The sequence below is a fragment of the Montipora capricornis genome, chromosome 6 (genome assembly GCF_036669925.1).
Source record: "Montipora capricornis isolate CH-2021 chromosome 6, ASM3666992v2, whole genome shotgun sequence".
NCBI lineage: Eukaryota > Metazoa > Cnidaria > Anthozoa > Scleractinia > Acroporidae > Montipora > Montipora capricornis.
In genome coordinates, this window is record NC_090888.1 from 16,998,990 (window position 1) to 17,013,013 (window position 14,024).

The 14,024-nt window shown below is 39.5% G+C and overlaps 1 protein-coding gene and 1 long non-coding RNA gene across 5 annotated transcripts in view; one reads left to right on the forward strand and one right to left on the reverse strand.

Annotated features, from left to right (window-relative positions):
* Window positions 1-3,917, reverse strand: part of LOC138051625 (uncharacterized) — a 35,553-nt gene extending 31,636 nt beyond the window's left edge. For 2 of the 4 annotated variants that reach the window (XM_068897861.1, XM_068897859.1), the window contains exons 1-3: window positions 3,799-3,909; window positions 2,619-2,660; window positions 649-712 (exon numbers count right to left, since the gene is read on the reverse strand). The gene's annotated coding sequence lies outside the window, so the exon portion shown is untranslated. Of the gene's footprint in view, window positions 1-648; window positions 713-2,618; window positions 2,661-3,798 lie in introns of all 4 variants that reach the window. The other 2 variants (XM_068897862.1, XM_068897860.1) reach the window with 2 other exon arrangements.
* Window positions 3,918-4,022: 105 nt separating this feature from the next.
* Window positions 4,023-13,815, forward strand: LOC138051651 (uncharacterized). The gene is made up of 2 exons (XR_011132871.1): window positions 4,023-4,125; window positions 12,886-13,815. It is a non-coding gene; the product is annotated as an uncharacterized lncRNA (long non-coding RNA).
* The last annotated feature ends 209 nt before the right edge of the window (window positions 13,816-14,024 follow it).

Genomic DNA, 14,024 nt, shown 5'->3' on the forward strand with positions numbered 1-14,024 from the left:
TGAATTCCAACATGTTTGTTGCCGTTGTTGCTATCATTCTTATCTGGACTGTTTCTTAACCCTTTCAGGCCCGAGGGGTTCCCCATTGACGAGTAAAATCGTCTGGCGTTAGACAGAGTAAAATCTATAAGTGCCATTTGGCACTATCGGGCCTGAAAGGGTTAAACGGGGACATAGTTTTTGGATGCTGTTAGCTTAACCCTTTCAGGCCCGAGGGGTTCCCCATTGACGAGTAAAATCGTCTGGCGTTAGACAGAGTAAAATCTATAAGTGCCATTTGGCACTATCGGGCCTGAAAGGGTTAAACGGGGACATAGTTTTTGGATGCTGTTAGCTTAACCCTTTCAGGCCCGAGGGGTTCCCCATTGACGAGTAAAATCGTCTGGCGTTAGACAGAGTAAAATCTATAAGTGCCATTTGGCACTATCGGGCCTGAAAGGGTTAAACACAATCTTGCAAATACTGCACCCACAACCAGACAATTTTTTCCTTTTTTCAGTTTGTGGATAATCCTGTCATTAAGGTAGTTTTTTGGGAAAAACACCACATTATCTTATTTTATGCATGTTATTATTTTTATTTCATCATTATTATATATTTATTGTTCATGACTGTCACAACAAAATCATAAATGATTTGGTAGCATACCTGCAATAACTCAATTTACTTCAGGAAAATCTGGAAATCACATCCTGGGTTAAGAAGTTTCCTCCTTTCAAGAAACCAAAATCAAAAATTAATATCAAGCAGTGTGAGGTTTAACCACTCCATCAGAGACAAGAAGGCATCAATTCAAGTTTAAGATAATTTTATATGCTCAATCATGTGAGTTGCACATCTAATTTAAAGGTTAAGAGTAGCTCGGTTGGTTAGTACGTGGCCGTCTGAGCTAGACGGTCACCAGTTTGATCCCTGTCATTCGATCAACGTCTGTTTCGACTTTCCTCTGTTTCGTGTAGCTGTAGCTTTGAATACCCATAAAATGGAGAAATGACGGAGGAAGAGGGGTGAAAGATGCGCACAGAGGGCCACAAGTTTATCAGTAACTCTAGTTGACTGTCCCACGCTACCCTTGTAAAAATAAGGACCTTAACCTTAACCTTAAAAGTTGAGTAAGCAACGGTTCAAAAATTCTGTATCATTGAGAACCACCAAGAGCTGATATACGGGGTTGTAAACTACAATAAACTGAAAGGCCATGTACTTCACAAAATATTTATCTCTTGATTACAGACAAGAATGGGACCTTCAATCTAACATAACAATGGTTCACAACCTGAGTCTTTCAAGATAACAAAATTAATGTGTGATATCTTTGGTGAAGAGTGCTCAGTTGAGTTTCCAAAACAAATTTTCTCCTCAATAATCAACACAACATCTTACAGTTTGTATCCCAACCCAGGTGGAAATCTTATTAAGATCTTAGTAAGATTCTTATCAAGTTCTTATTAAGATCTTTTCTTACTTCTTAAGTAAGATTCTTACAAGAACCTTACAAGATCTTGTAAGAACCTTACATAGGATCTGTTAAGATCTTAGTTATCATATCTCACTCGATTTTATGCAAATCTTACAAGATTCTTACAATATCTTTTGAGGTTCTTTCTAAGATCTTGCAACGTTCTTATTAAGATCTTTGAAGATTCTTACAAGGTTCTTACACAGACCTTATAAGATTCTTATGTAAACCTTGGGAGATATTCTTACTAAAATCTTAAAAGATCTTGTAAGATTCTTACTTCACTCTAATAAGATCTTACTAATCTTCTACACTTAAAATTTAATAATTCTCCTTTTATTCCCAGTAGTTTGATTTCAGTCTGTTTTGGAAAGAAAATGTACATGTACCTAAAACCTGTCTTTATAGGCATGTCGACGCTCAGTCTCTAAGGTGAAGATTAGGGCTTTGTTCAACCAATATAATCAAAATTGAAAAATCTCTTTATGAACAATTTATTATCATGTCTTCTTATCATTTATGCTATGTAAGTGTTAATCAACTTTGATGATGTCAACAGAAAATACTTATCCACTTTGTAAAGTTTGAATTAAGACTTTCAAGCACATGTTCAAGAGAGTGAGATAAAACTTGTCTCCTATTTGCATCAGTAATTATTACAGTGAAATTTGAAGTACATTGTATCATCCTCTAGATTTTGAAAACTTAAAAAGATGTTTTGGGATTTTCTCTTCCATCATTTATCACAGAATGGGGCAGGATTATTCAAGTTACAACTTGCATGCGTGCGGTGATATACAGTACAATGAATTTGGCTGTAATGAGTCCTATGACAACACATGTGGTCTTAATAGCTGGTAGAAACAACCTTGAGACATATTTGCCAGTATTTCTCCAAGACAAAACTACCTACATCATAAAAATGAAAATGGAAGTTTAATGTAATAAAAGTGCCAAGAGATTGTTTTCTCTGTTGCTTGTAAACCAGAAAATACTGAAAATACCAGAAAATCCATAATTATTTCATAGTGATACTCCCCCAAAGATCATGCTTTAAACACTAATAATAAATCAGTAAGCCTTTCACTAATCACTTCTACTTTTTTCTACTTTATGTTTCGAAACTAGGCACTTGATTCAATGACTGATAGATTATCACCATTTCTTCAAAAAGTAATCTTTGCCAAATTTTCTTTAACTCCTGCCATAAAAAAGAAAAGAAAAATAAAGCAAAGATTAACAAACGTTTAGATATACGTGTACATGTATGTACAGTAGTCGACTGAACAAACACTGTGACTTACATTTGAGCAGCATAATTAAAACTGTTTGACGTGTGTCTTATATACAAAAATTTGTATTGTCATTTGTTCTTCTTTTTTAATTATTATTACCACACACTTAAGACAAAAACAGGACACAGACATGAAAGCAATGATTTATTGTGTTACCTAATAAAATTATTAGGTGTTTGGATTGTATTTTCTACCAGTATCACTTAGACAAAAATAAGCTTTAAATCTGTCTACAGAAAGAAAATCAAAACGTATACATTAATATCAATGATTAAAAATTAAACTGATTAAGAGGAATCTGACTGCATGCATGCGTGGTTCCATCTCCAGTGTGTGGGACTTAAGAGGAAACCCCCAGAGGAAGTCTGGTTTTGCCCAGAGTGGAAACTACAGCAGTAAAAAATAAAGAACAGCAATCATGTCTAAACGTTTTCTTTATTGGTCGCTTATTCCTGTCTTGTTTCTATCCAGTTCTTTTTTTTTTTTTTTTGTTTCGTTCCTTATATAGTTCATGTGGCACACACAAATGGCAAGAACTGTACATTGTGGTAATCTCCCTAATATTTCCTTGATGACTCAGAATCTTTTAGGAACAGAGGGGTGGGGGAATTACGTGTGTTTGTCTGCTCTAGTCCCCAGTGGAAATACACCTACTTTACAACCATTCAAATGTAATTTCACTACCCATCCCCGGGGGTCAAAGGGTGGGGGAAACAAATGACTAGTGCATTATCTCAGTCATAAACGTAGTATTCTATGCATAAGCCATAGTTTAATGGGTAGCAATAACCAAAAAGGACATCATGGGAGAGCCATTTGTTTAACCTTTTGTATTATAATGCTGTGGAAATTCTTGTTAAGACTTTAAGCTGTGCACATATTTTAATGCAGTATACCCGGCCTGTTATTTGCTGTTATTTGTCATAAATGGCATCCCGCGTTCTTCGATCGATCGATTCCCCTACAAGAACACAAATAATTGTGGACGGGTATTCTACAGTTACTCCGCCAAGTTAATCTTATCTTCTCATACGTAAGGCTTACCTCTTGTAAAGGACTTGTTATTATCGATTATCTTTTCTTGATCCGCGTGTTTCTTTAAGCGTGAAACTACTGAAATCAACCTTCGAATCAACCGCCAATTCAACCGCCTAAATATCGGTACATTATAGTGTATTATATGTGAGGTACCTAGCTTTTCTAGTCTGGTGACTGCTGACCAGGACGTAAAGCGGCTCACTTGTCCTCAGTCTCTCAGCAGCCTCGTTCCCAGAGTCTTCGCGGCTTTCACTATGGCGGCGGTGTTGGCGGTGTGACTGTTCGCGATCCCCTGGGGCAAGATTGCGAGAAGAAAACAGGAGAAAAGTAAGGGTAAGACAGCGTACTTCACACCCATTCCCACAAACCCGCAACACAGCATAAATTTTAAGAAAACGCGTACGACTTTTAATTAAAGATATAAGTTAACTACAAGTATAACAGTTACGACAGTTATACCTCTAAATTAACTAATCTTACTTAGATTTACTTAGTGCTAATATATATTTAAACGACAATATAAAATAAACTAAATACTTTACTTTAATATTTACGGCCAATAAGTTCAGTTCTTCGTCAGCCCTCGTGCTTTCTCCAGGTGACCGGGGTTGGTAACGTTACCTTACATATGGGGGCGATTTACATATATGGGTGATTCACATATAGGGGTGAGTTGGAACACGATACATGCAGTCATTCACTAGCCGTCACGCAACAAAAAAATCATGGCACACCGTTTCGTAGCGAAACTCGGAGGTTTTCATAATTGTAATCTACGCAGTGGATGCGTTTTTCGGGCAAAACCATGAAGGAAAACTCAAAGATTGGGATAATGCAGAGTGAAGATAGCCAGCGAGCAAATCAAATTCGTCTTAAAACCACGGAACTGTCTTTATATATATATTTTTCGTGAAACCGTCTCAGGTTATGTTTGCAAGCTTACCCAAGACATTTACATATAGCGGCGCGTTACGTGTAGGCGCAAATTGGCAGTTGAAATAGTTTACCGATGGGCCTGTTTTGGGCATAAAACAACTCAAATACGTATTGATAGCACAAAACTATCTTTGATGTATAAAAATGCGTTGGAATACAATGTTTATCACCGCTGTTTGTGTTATTATCTTTGATGTCTTCCTTGAAACCGTCTTGGCTTGTAAGGTTACCTAACATGTTTACATATAGGGTCGCATTACATATTGAAGCAAATTGGCAGTTGAAATAGTTTATACGGGCCTGTTTTGGACAGAAAACAACTCAGATACGTATTAACAGCACAGAACTATCTTTAATGTCTTTCCGTGAAACTGTCTTGGTTTTGTTAATAGAAGATTACCCAACATGTTTACATATAGGGGCAAATTGGCAGTTGAAATCGTTTACACTGGCCTGTTTTGGGCAGAAAACAACTCAAATACGTATTAATATTAATGTCTTTCCATGAAACCGTCTTGGTTTTGTTAATGTGAGGTTACCTAACATGTTTACATATGGGGGCGCGTTACATATAGGGGCAAATTGGCAGTTGAAATAGTTTATACGGGCCTGTTTTGGGCAGAAAACAACTCAGATACGTATTAATAGCACAGAACTATCTTTATTGTCTTTCCTTGAAACCGTCTTGGTTTTGTTAATGTAAGGTTACCCAACATGTTTACATATAGGGGCGCGCTACATATAGGGGCAATTGGCTAATTTCAATTTATAAATTGAAATTAGCCTGTACCCTTCGAGGATCCTTCCTTGTCATTCGCTGAGTTGACTACGGTCGTGCATCATTAACTTGATCCTTAGTTGGGTTTCAAGTGGAGTTATAGGCTCCCCTACCTTGTCACCTTGAAAGAAAATTTCCCGGGAGGCCCACGTAAATCGCCTCTTCGATGGCTGTGTTACCAGCATGGTTGTCCTAGTGGTGTAGTGGTGATCACACCCAACTAGCAATGGGGGGACGTGGGTTCAAATCACGCTCAGGGCAAATTTTCTTTCAAACATTTATTCAATTAAAAGTATGATTTATTTGGGGTGCGCATTGTCAGGGTTTCTCTCCTACATTCTCTATAAATTGAAATTAGCCTGTATCCTTCGAGGATCCTTCCTTGTCATCCGCTAAGGTGACTACGGTCGTGCATCATTAACTTGATCCTTAGTTGGGTTTCAAGTGGAGTTATAGGCTGGTCCGCAGTCCTGGTCCGCAGTCCGGGTCCGCAGTCCGCAGTCCTCGTTTTATACTGACCGACGAACAAACCATATCTAGAAAGCTGTTTAATACGCAGTTATTGAAAACATGCATTCGCGTAACTTGCGATTTTATCAGCATCTCCTCTTTTTGATATATATGTCCTTTGTTTTATCCAGGAAACAAATATGCATCGGCTTTCATTCCATTTGAAAGAACCAGCTATTTAGTTTTCAAAACATGAGGGAACTTTGTGCCAAAGTACTTTCAACGACATGGCCACAGAGGTCGACAACGGAATCGTTAATTTCACTCTTTCCAGAGATTCAAACCCAATTCTGGACAAGTTATGACATGCTTCAGATGGCATATCTCCCTTTATACAAATAAAATCAAGTTGCACCGTCCATGTTATTGTAAGAAGAAAAGGCAGCAAACTTTTTCGTACCTTATGGCGGATCAGTCTCGAGGACTCGGCCGACCGTCCGGAATTCTTGAGAGACTTTTGGTCAGGCCCAAATTTAGCGAGCGACGACATAAGAAAACCTATGGGCGAAGCTAAAAATGGGCCTGATCGCAGGTTATTTAAGCAATAGACCACAAGTTTCTATGGTTTATAGGCTGATAAACCACGCGGGGTGTTGGTAGAACACAAGAAGAATTCTTAAATCACGAGCCGCAGGCGAGTGATTTACGAATTCTTGGAGTGTTCTTCCAACATCTCAAGTGGTTTATCATGCCTATAAACCATAGAAACCTGTGGTCTATTGCTTTTATATAATAATTCAAAAGACCCGCGATTTTTCCAAGAGTTTACTGGCACAATAAAACATAGCTGATTGACCAATCAGAGCGCGCGCATTGATTTGGTTATTATATAAACCACGACAGACCATAATACATGGTCTATTTATGTTTCTACACTGCGGTACTTTGTTTACAAAATAGGTAAACAAAAAAGTATATTAACTAGTATGTGTTAAAGCGTTATATGCGTGTGCCCACTGAAACATGTGCAATACCATCCATGCGCATGCTGTAAAAGTTCTTCAATTTACTTTGTGACGTCGCTGGCTTACCGCTTTGCGACCGCCTAAACATCAAACCGAATCTACGCTTTGACTTGTCTTCCAGACCTTGCCATCACAGGTTTACCGATAACCATCTCCTCTAAATTAAGTCAAAATCTGCTGAATCAGTATCACTATGGTCGCTTTCGCTTTCGTACTCCTCCACCTTGGTTGAAATCGGCCTCAGACGCGAGCCTAAGTTGCGGCACAGTGACATCACTTATGAAACTAATTGCGCACTCTTCGTCAACAACAGAGCAATTTTCTGAAGAGGCAGTGGGCGTTACCATCTTAACTTGGTCGGGTGGAAAATGCACCCTTGGTACAGCTTTAGGATTTGTCTTTGCATACATTGCCGGACTGAAGAACTCCTGCCTTATCTTTGGTTGTCTCACTGTTCTCTGTCGCACTGGACGGTAGTTTTCGAGCCACTCTTTCATGGTGTCTTCTTCGTTTTTGGTAAGAGTATTAGCAGGCAGTGGGGTCATGAATCTTACATCTTTGAACGACATACCCGTCTGAGGGGTAAAGTATTTTACCCCCTATTTGGTTACTCTTCTTAATGACTCCTTTGATATTGTACCGAAGTCTGTTGCATATTGAAGAGCATCAAAGATCTCGTGCTTAAAATGCGAAACTGGGTGTAAATTCTCTACTACTGTTGTAAGTAAAGTTTTCCAGTCAATGTTATCTTTGAGCTGTGGATTAATAATTTCGATTTTTTTCATATATAAGGCTCTTCACACCATTAACTAGAAGGTCTACAGAAATTTGTGACTTTCGGGACACAGTTCCATCGCATGGAAATCGCAAAGTCGTCAATGAAACTGGAGAAAGTCTAAAAGCAGTAAGAGCTGTCAAAGCGTCTGTCAACTCATGCTGTGACACAGTTTGTCAGACACTTCCAGCGGCTTTTAACACCCCCGTTTTGCGGAAAAGGGAAGAGTATCGGCTTTTCTCGCTACAAAGGCTCGTAAATTCATACAATTCAAGACTAGTTGAATCTTCAAACTAGACGTTGGACTTTTATTATTATGGCGAGAATTTTTCACGGTTAACATGTTTTACGGCTAACGGTTAATAACTTTCAATTTTTACACCTAACGGCTAGATTTACGGTAGAAAAGAAACAATGGACCCTAACCCTAAAAACAATAGAGCTGAGTCCTAAAGGGATCCAATGAAATTAGAGGTTGTAAAGACCTGCGTCCTATCTCGAGACAAGCTAAAATGTTTGCCATTGGCCGTAAATGTCTTTTTACGGCTAACGGTTAATTATTCCCCTTACGGTTAACGGATCTGTTAAAAATTAATTGCTTGCTTGTTCTTATGCTGTTTCTAGTGCTACACTATATGACAGGTCAGGATAGATGACTCTGAGTGCCCTCCTTTGGATCAGTTCCAAATCTTTGCTGATGTAGTTTGGTAGGGAACGATGGAATACAGGACTTGCGTATTCCAGGACGGGCCTAATACATGTCACGTAGAATAGCACAAGTTCACTTGGTGCGACTCCAGATCTCTTACGTTGTTTCAAAAGTTGTTAAGTTGTTTCTCTTAAGTTGTTTCAAAAAGTAGAGACGAGAGGAACATTTTCTACTTAGTTCAGAGGTGTGCATGTTCCACTTTAAATCGTGGCTAATGATCATGACTAGCAATTTGGCACTGGTGACTAATTCAAGAGGTTTGCCATTTAGGACTATGGGTTCAAAATCGTGGTTGTTGTTTGAGAATCCAATTTGTAGTTCTTTGCACTTGGCCTCATTTAGTTGGAACCCATCGATACTCGCTTGTCTTGAAAGGTCATCCAAAGCTTCTTGGAGTTTGCTCTCACTGCCCTTTGTAACTATTTCGGAACAAGATGTGTCGCCCACGTATTTCCATATGTAAGCTGGGGTGTCCAAATCATTAATCATGACAAGAAATAACCAGGGGCCTAATTTTGTTCAATGCATGGGGGACGCCGGATGGCACAGAGCGCCATTCGGAGTGACAATCTTGGGCAAGTTTAACTCTTTGTTTCCGATCCATCAAAAAGCGGACAATCCAGCTTTTGATTTGCCTCAGAATATTAACGGTGTTAACAAGCCAATTGTGCGTCATGTTGACCAAAGCATGTGTAGCGACTTTAAACCGTTAAAGTCCGGAATTTCTCATGCTTCTCTACGCAATTGCTCAAATTCGTTCATAACTGCGAGGATCATAGCTTCACTTGATTTCATATCCTCAGTTCAATATCTAATTCATTTCCTATATCATTTCATTCCCATCTCAACTTGGAAATATCTGAACGGTGGGATGCCTCAGGGAACAAAATTAGGTCTACTATTATTTGATGTCATGGACAACACCCTGGTTTTATCATGGGCTCCCAGCGCCAAATTCGTCGATGACCTAACTGTCCTTGAGGTTGTCCCTAGGAATTCCCCTTCTTTGTTAAACTTTGTTGTCAACAAAATAGAGTCATATGCGGTTACTAATAACACGTGCCTTAACCCGGTTAAGTGTAAGGAGTTGTCTGTTGACTTCCTTAGATACAACAGTTGGAATTGGAGACCTATCTTGGTGGGCGGTGCCTTAATTGAGCGTGTGTCGTGTTTCAAGTTGCTTGGGGTTCACATTTCGGATGATCTCACCTGGGCTGCCCATTGTGATGCGATAATCAACAAAGCCAACCGACGACTCTACGCCTTAAGAGTCCTGAAGAAATGTGGCCTATCAATGCAGGATCTTACTGCTGTTTATTGTTCACTTATCCGATCTGTCCTCGAGTACACCTGTGTAGTATTCGCTAACCTTTCCCAATATTTATCTAATGCTCTGGAAAGCATCCAGAAACATGCGCTGGGAATCATACCACCAAGCGCATCTTATGATCAAGCCCTATCCATTTTGGGCTTGACCTCTCTACGGGATCGAAGGGACGCTTCTTGTAAGAGATTTGTTTCTAAAATTGCGCCTCCCAACCCCCCTTTTCCCTTAATATCAAGTAGAGTAGGGGTGAGGCATACTCAGTATAATCTCAGAAGGAATACCACCAGAGTACTGAGTTAAGCAATGTAATACTTAACCTTTTACTGAGTCAAGTCGCTTCTTTTAGGTATGTTGATAACCTCCCACATTGGAGGCATTAGTATGAGAGGGATAATTATTTATAATTTATATTTATATTTATAATTATGGCATTTTTCAATATATCTTGAATTCAGTCTTTAAAACTGCGAGAGGCAGAAATAAACGAATTTGTTTTGATTTGTTGATTCATTCATCACCGGAACATTAGAACTCACAAATGAGAAGTTCCCAACATCAGTGGCTTCATAGCTCAGTTGGTTAGAGCGTCGCACTGGTATTGCGAGGTCACGGGTTCAAACCTGTGAAAGTCTTCAATTTTCCAGGCTTCTTCTTTGCTAAAATTGCGTTCATAACTGCGAGGATCATAGCTTCACTTGATCTCATACCCGCAGTTCAATATATGATTCATTTTATATATCATTTCATTCGTTAAAATCAACAACGGCATCCGCCATTTTGTTCAAATGTTCAGACGCTGGGAATCTGGAACGAGCGCTTTAATTGGCCAGACGCAGCAACTTAATTTCCTTGTTCTTATGCTGTTTCGTTTTCACACAACACAAGCGAACGTAAGTATAAGCGCAAGCACAAGGAAAAGTAAAACTTTTGATCCTTATGCTTGTGCTTGCGCTTAATGCTTTTGTCAACCTCGTTTTCACGGTGAAATAGCGCTCTTATGCTTGCGCTTTGTGCTTGCGTCGCTAATGAAACCAGGCTTTAGTGTATCATTGTAGGGTTAATGCCCAGAGAAGCGGCCGAGGGAGTCTTGGGGAGGAAAATAATGACCACAATGCCTCTGATTGGTCCCCATAGTAAGTGGCCATACTTCTTCGTACTTCTGTTGTTTTCTGTGCTAAATCCATTGTTATCTTTGTTCGTTCTGTTGTTCTTTTGGCCAATCCCGAAGCCCGTTCAATGGGGTACGACACGACCCGAGAAGTTTCGTTATCGATAACCAGTACTTTTTGCGGCAGCCTGGGAAAATAGTGACAAGAAAAGAAGAAACGCTGACTTTAAATATCGTTTGGGTCGTTGTGAAATGGACTTTAGTTATCGATAACTGGCTCAACAGACGGGAGAAAGAGAGTTGTCGATAACAAAGCGGCCGCGTTTCGATAAGTTTTTGTTATCGACAACTAAAAAGTTATCGATAACAAATTGCCTCGTCTGTGGAGGGCCTCATGTGTTCACGGCTTGATTTTTCGCTATTTGTAGTCGATAACTTAATTCACACACGCAATGTTTTCAATGGCTGCTATCACACTTGAGAGAACCACAATGTAACACTAGTGTTGAGAGTACTCTGGTGTCAACTCTCTGGTGTTTTGAATCCATAGGGGAACACTAAACAATAGCACTTGATTTAACACTAGTGATAAACTCCCTAATGCGACTGCAACCAATGTCATTGATAATTTTTTTGTTAGAGCGGTAATTACTTTGGCCAATCAGAAAGGACAGATACAATCCAGTAAACCAATCAAAACTCGAAGTAATTCGCGTAGCCGACGCAAAGCGCGGGCAAATGTGCACGTGCGAGCCACGATTGATTTTGGTTTCACTTCTGATTGGTTAAAAAAGTGGCGCCAGAACTTTGAACCAATCACTGAGTGAAATAATGCAAAACCAAAGAAATTCGCTAATTACTTTTGACACTCAATTGAAAACCGCTCTGTCGACAACTAAAAAGTTATCAATAACAAATTTCCTCGTCTGTGGGGGCCACCAACCACCAACTTCAAATTTTACTGAAATCCCTGGTAACCTGATGCGGTGTTTCCAATTCAAAATTCTTTGGAACGTAGGCAGGACAAGCACGTGGCTATCGAGTTTTTTCTTTCCATCCTTCTACCACCTTCATCCGGATTGAATTTTTGGACAGTTACCACGGAATTAGCATGCAGAACACCTTGTAATAACAGGAAATTTAAGAAACGGTAACTTCTACAGAAGTGGTATGTGATGATGATGGATGATGACGATAATTAGTTGAACCAAGAGAAAATAAAGGGGGAAGAGATGCCTCAAGTTATTTTTAGATCGACTACCACGCTGTACAGATCCCAAGGAGATTAGGCAACAGCCAATGATATGGCTGGAATGTGTTCCGCGTGGATAGCCCACGCTCAGAGAACACGTTCCCGCCATATGATTGGCTTTTGCCTAGCTTGGGATCTGTACGGTGGGAGAGAACATGGGAGATTCCCTCTACTCCCCCTTTATTTTGTCTTTGCTGAACGAAAGAGAAAGATCTTGCTGCTTGTGAAAACGAACGCCGACATAAGAATACGATGTTTACTGTTTACAAGGATCCGTTCTTGACTCGGTCAGTACGGACTTTAACATCTAAGACGGCGACGAAAATGTCACCTCAAAATATAACTTTGCAATACCGTAGTTTTTTTTGCCCGGGATTATAATGTGGGCGAATTATCGTAAAATGAATTAGTACGAAAATAGTCGCATTTGTATGTTCACGTTGTCGTTAAACCTCATGCAGTTTTGTTGACTTCATGTCGTTGTTATGCAGAGTACCAAGTATATTGTAATTAAAAGTTAAAAAGTAAATTCCACGTGCTGAGCGGAAGTCTATTGTTTTTTACGCTTTAAAATTGCATATTTCCCTATCGTGATATCACAACTGCGAACTTGTATTAATTTTTGGAATTTTATTACCCTAATTGATGTCATCTCAAATCATTTCTGGAATGTGTCTCAGTATCTCAGAAATACGTTAACTCATTTTACCAACACAGTTATGTTCCTTTGCAGTGGCGACTCCCAGAGGACACTAACCTTTTCCCATTTTGTGGCTGTTTACCTTCGTGGTTGCCATAACGCCCAACATAACCTCCATAGCGAAAGATGGAAGCCAACGTTGTGTGTCTGATCCGTGTATTATCTTTTATGTGCTTGGTTCAGCCGGCGCGCTGTTAGGACTAGCGTTCTTCAATCACTGGCTGCGCAAAATCGTGCGTTATTTCGCCAAATGGATTGCGTTGAACCAAGAATGGAGTTTAGTGGGATCTTATGAATGCAAAGAAAGAGACTGTCTTGGTCAAACAAACCTGGCTTGTTCAACGAAGACGCTTTCCCAGCCAGATGCGACAAATCAACAGATTGCCTAAGTTTGATTATGGAAATTATATATTTTTTCTCAAAGCGAGCGCCAAACGAGAGTCACGCGCTACAGGACTTGCGAGCGAAAGAGATCTTTCGCGTGGGACACGCTGCCCGCGCTGGCCTTAATGCAATGCATACATTGCAGGCCAGTACCTGGCCGAAAGAGGCCTTGCTATTTTTTGCCTTTGAGACACCACAACATTTGTGGTCTTCCATTGACATCAATCCTGGGTGACCTATCCTCGCTTTTCCACCTGCTTTTGTCACGTGCCCGTGTGTGCCTCAAGATTACCATAGGGTGGTTTTGTAATCGATCCCTAACTACTTTCCAAAAATTAATTTTATGTACAAATACAAACTGTTGATAAATTATTGAAAGAAACAGAGTTTACTGCAAAACTATAAATTTATATGTATATGGTTTAATTAAGAAAATTTAAGCGAGAAAATATTTTTTTCTATATCTTAAAATCAGCCAGGAGACCTCACTGGTTTATAACTTTGGGTTTATTGTTGATGTTAGGACCTGCGTTCAAGTTTGGAATTTAAAAAAGTGTATTTGTGGCTTGCCTTTTGAAATGGTTGAAGATTTCATAAGCCCATTGACCTATCAAATGGCCGATAATACATCACGTGCAGTAACTTATATAAACCTCCTCCTTATTAGTATGCGGTGTTTTATCAGATATAAAGTCACTGCACGTGAATATAGCTTTTTTGTCCCGTATGCTAATGCATCCTCTCACAATTTGAATCCGAGGGACACCCTTTTTGTGGAATGTTTTTGG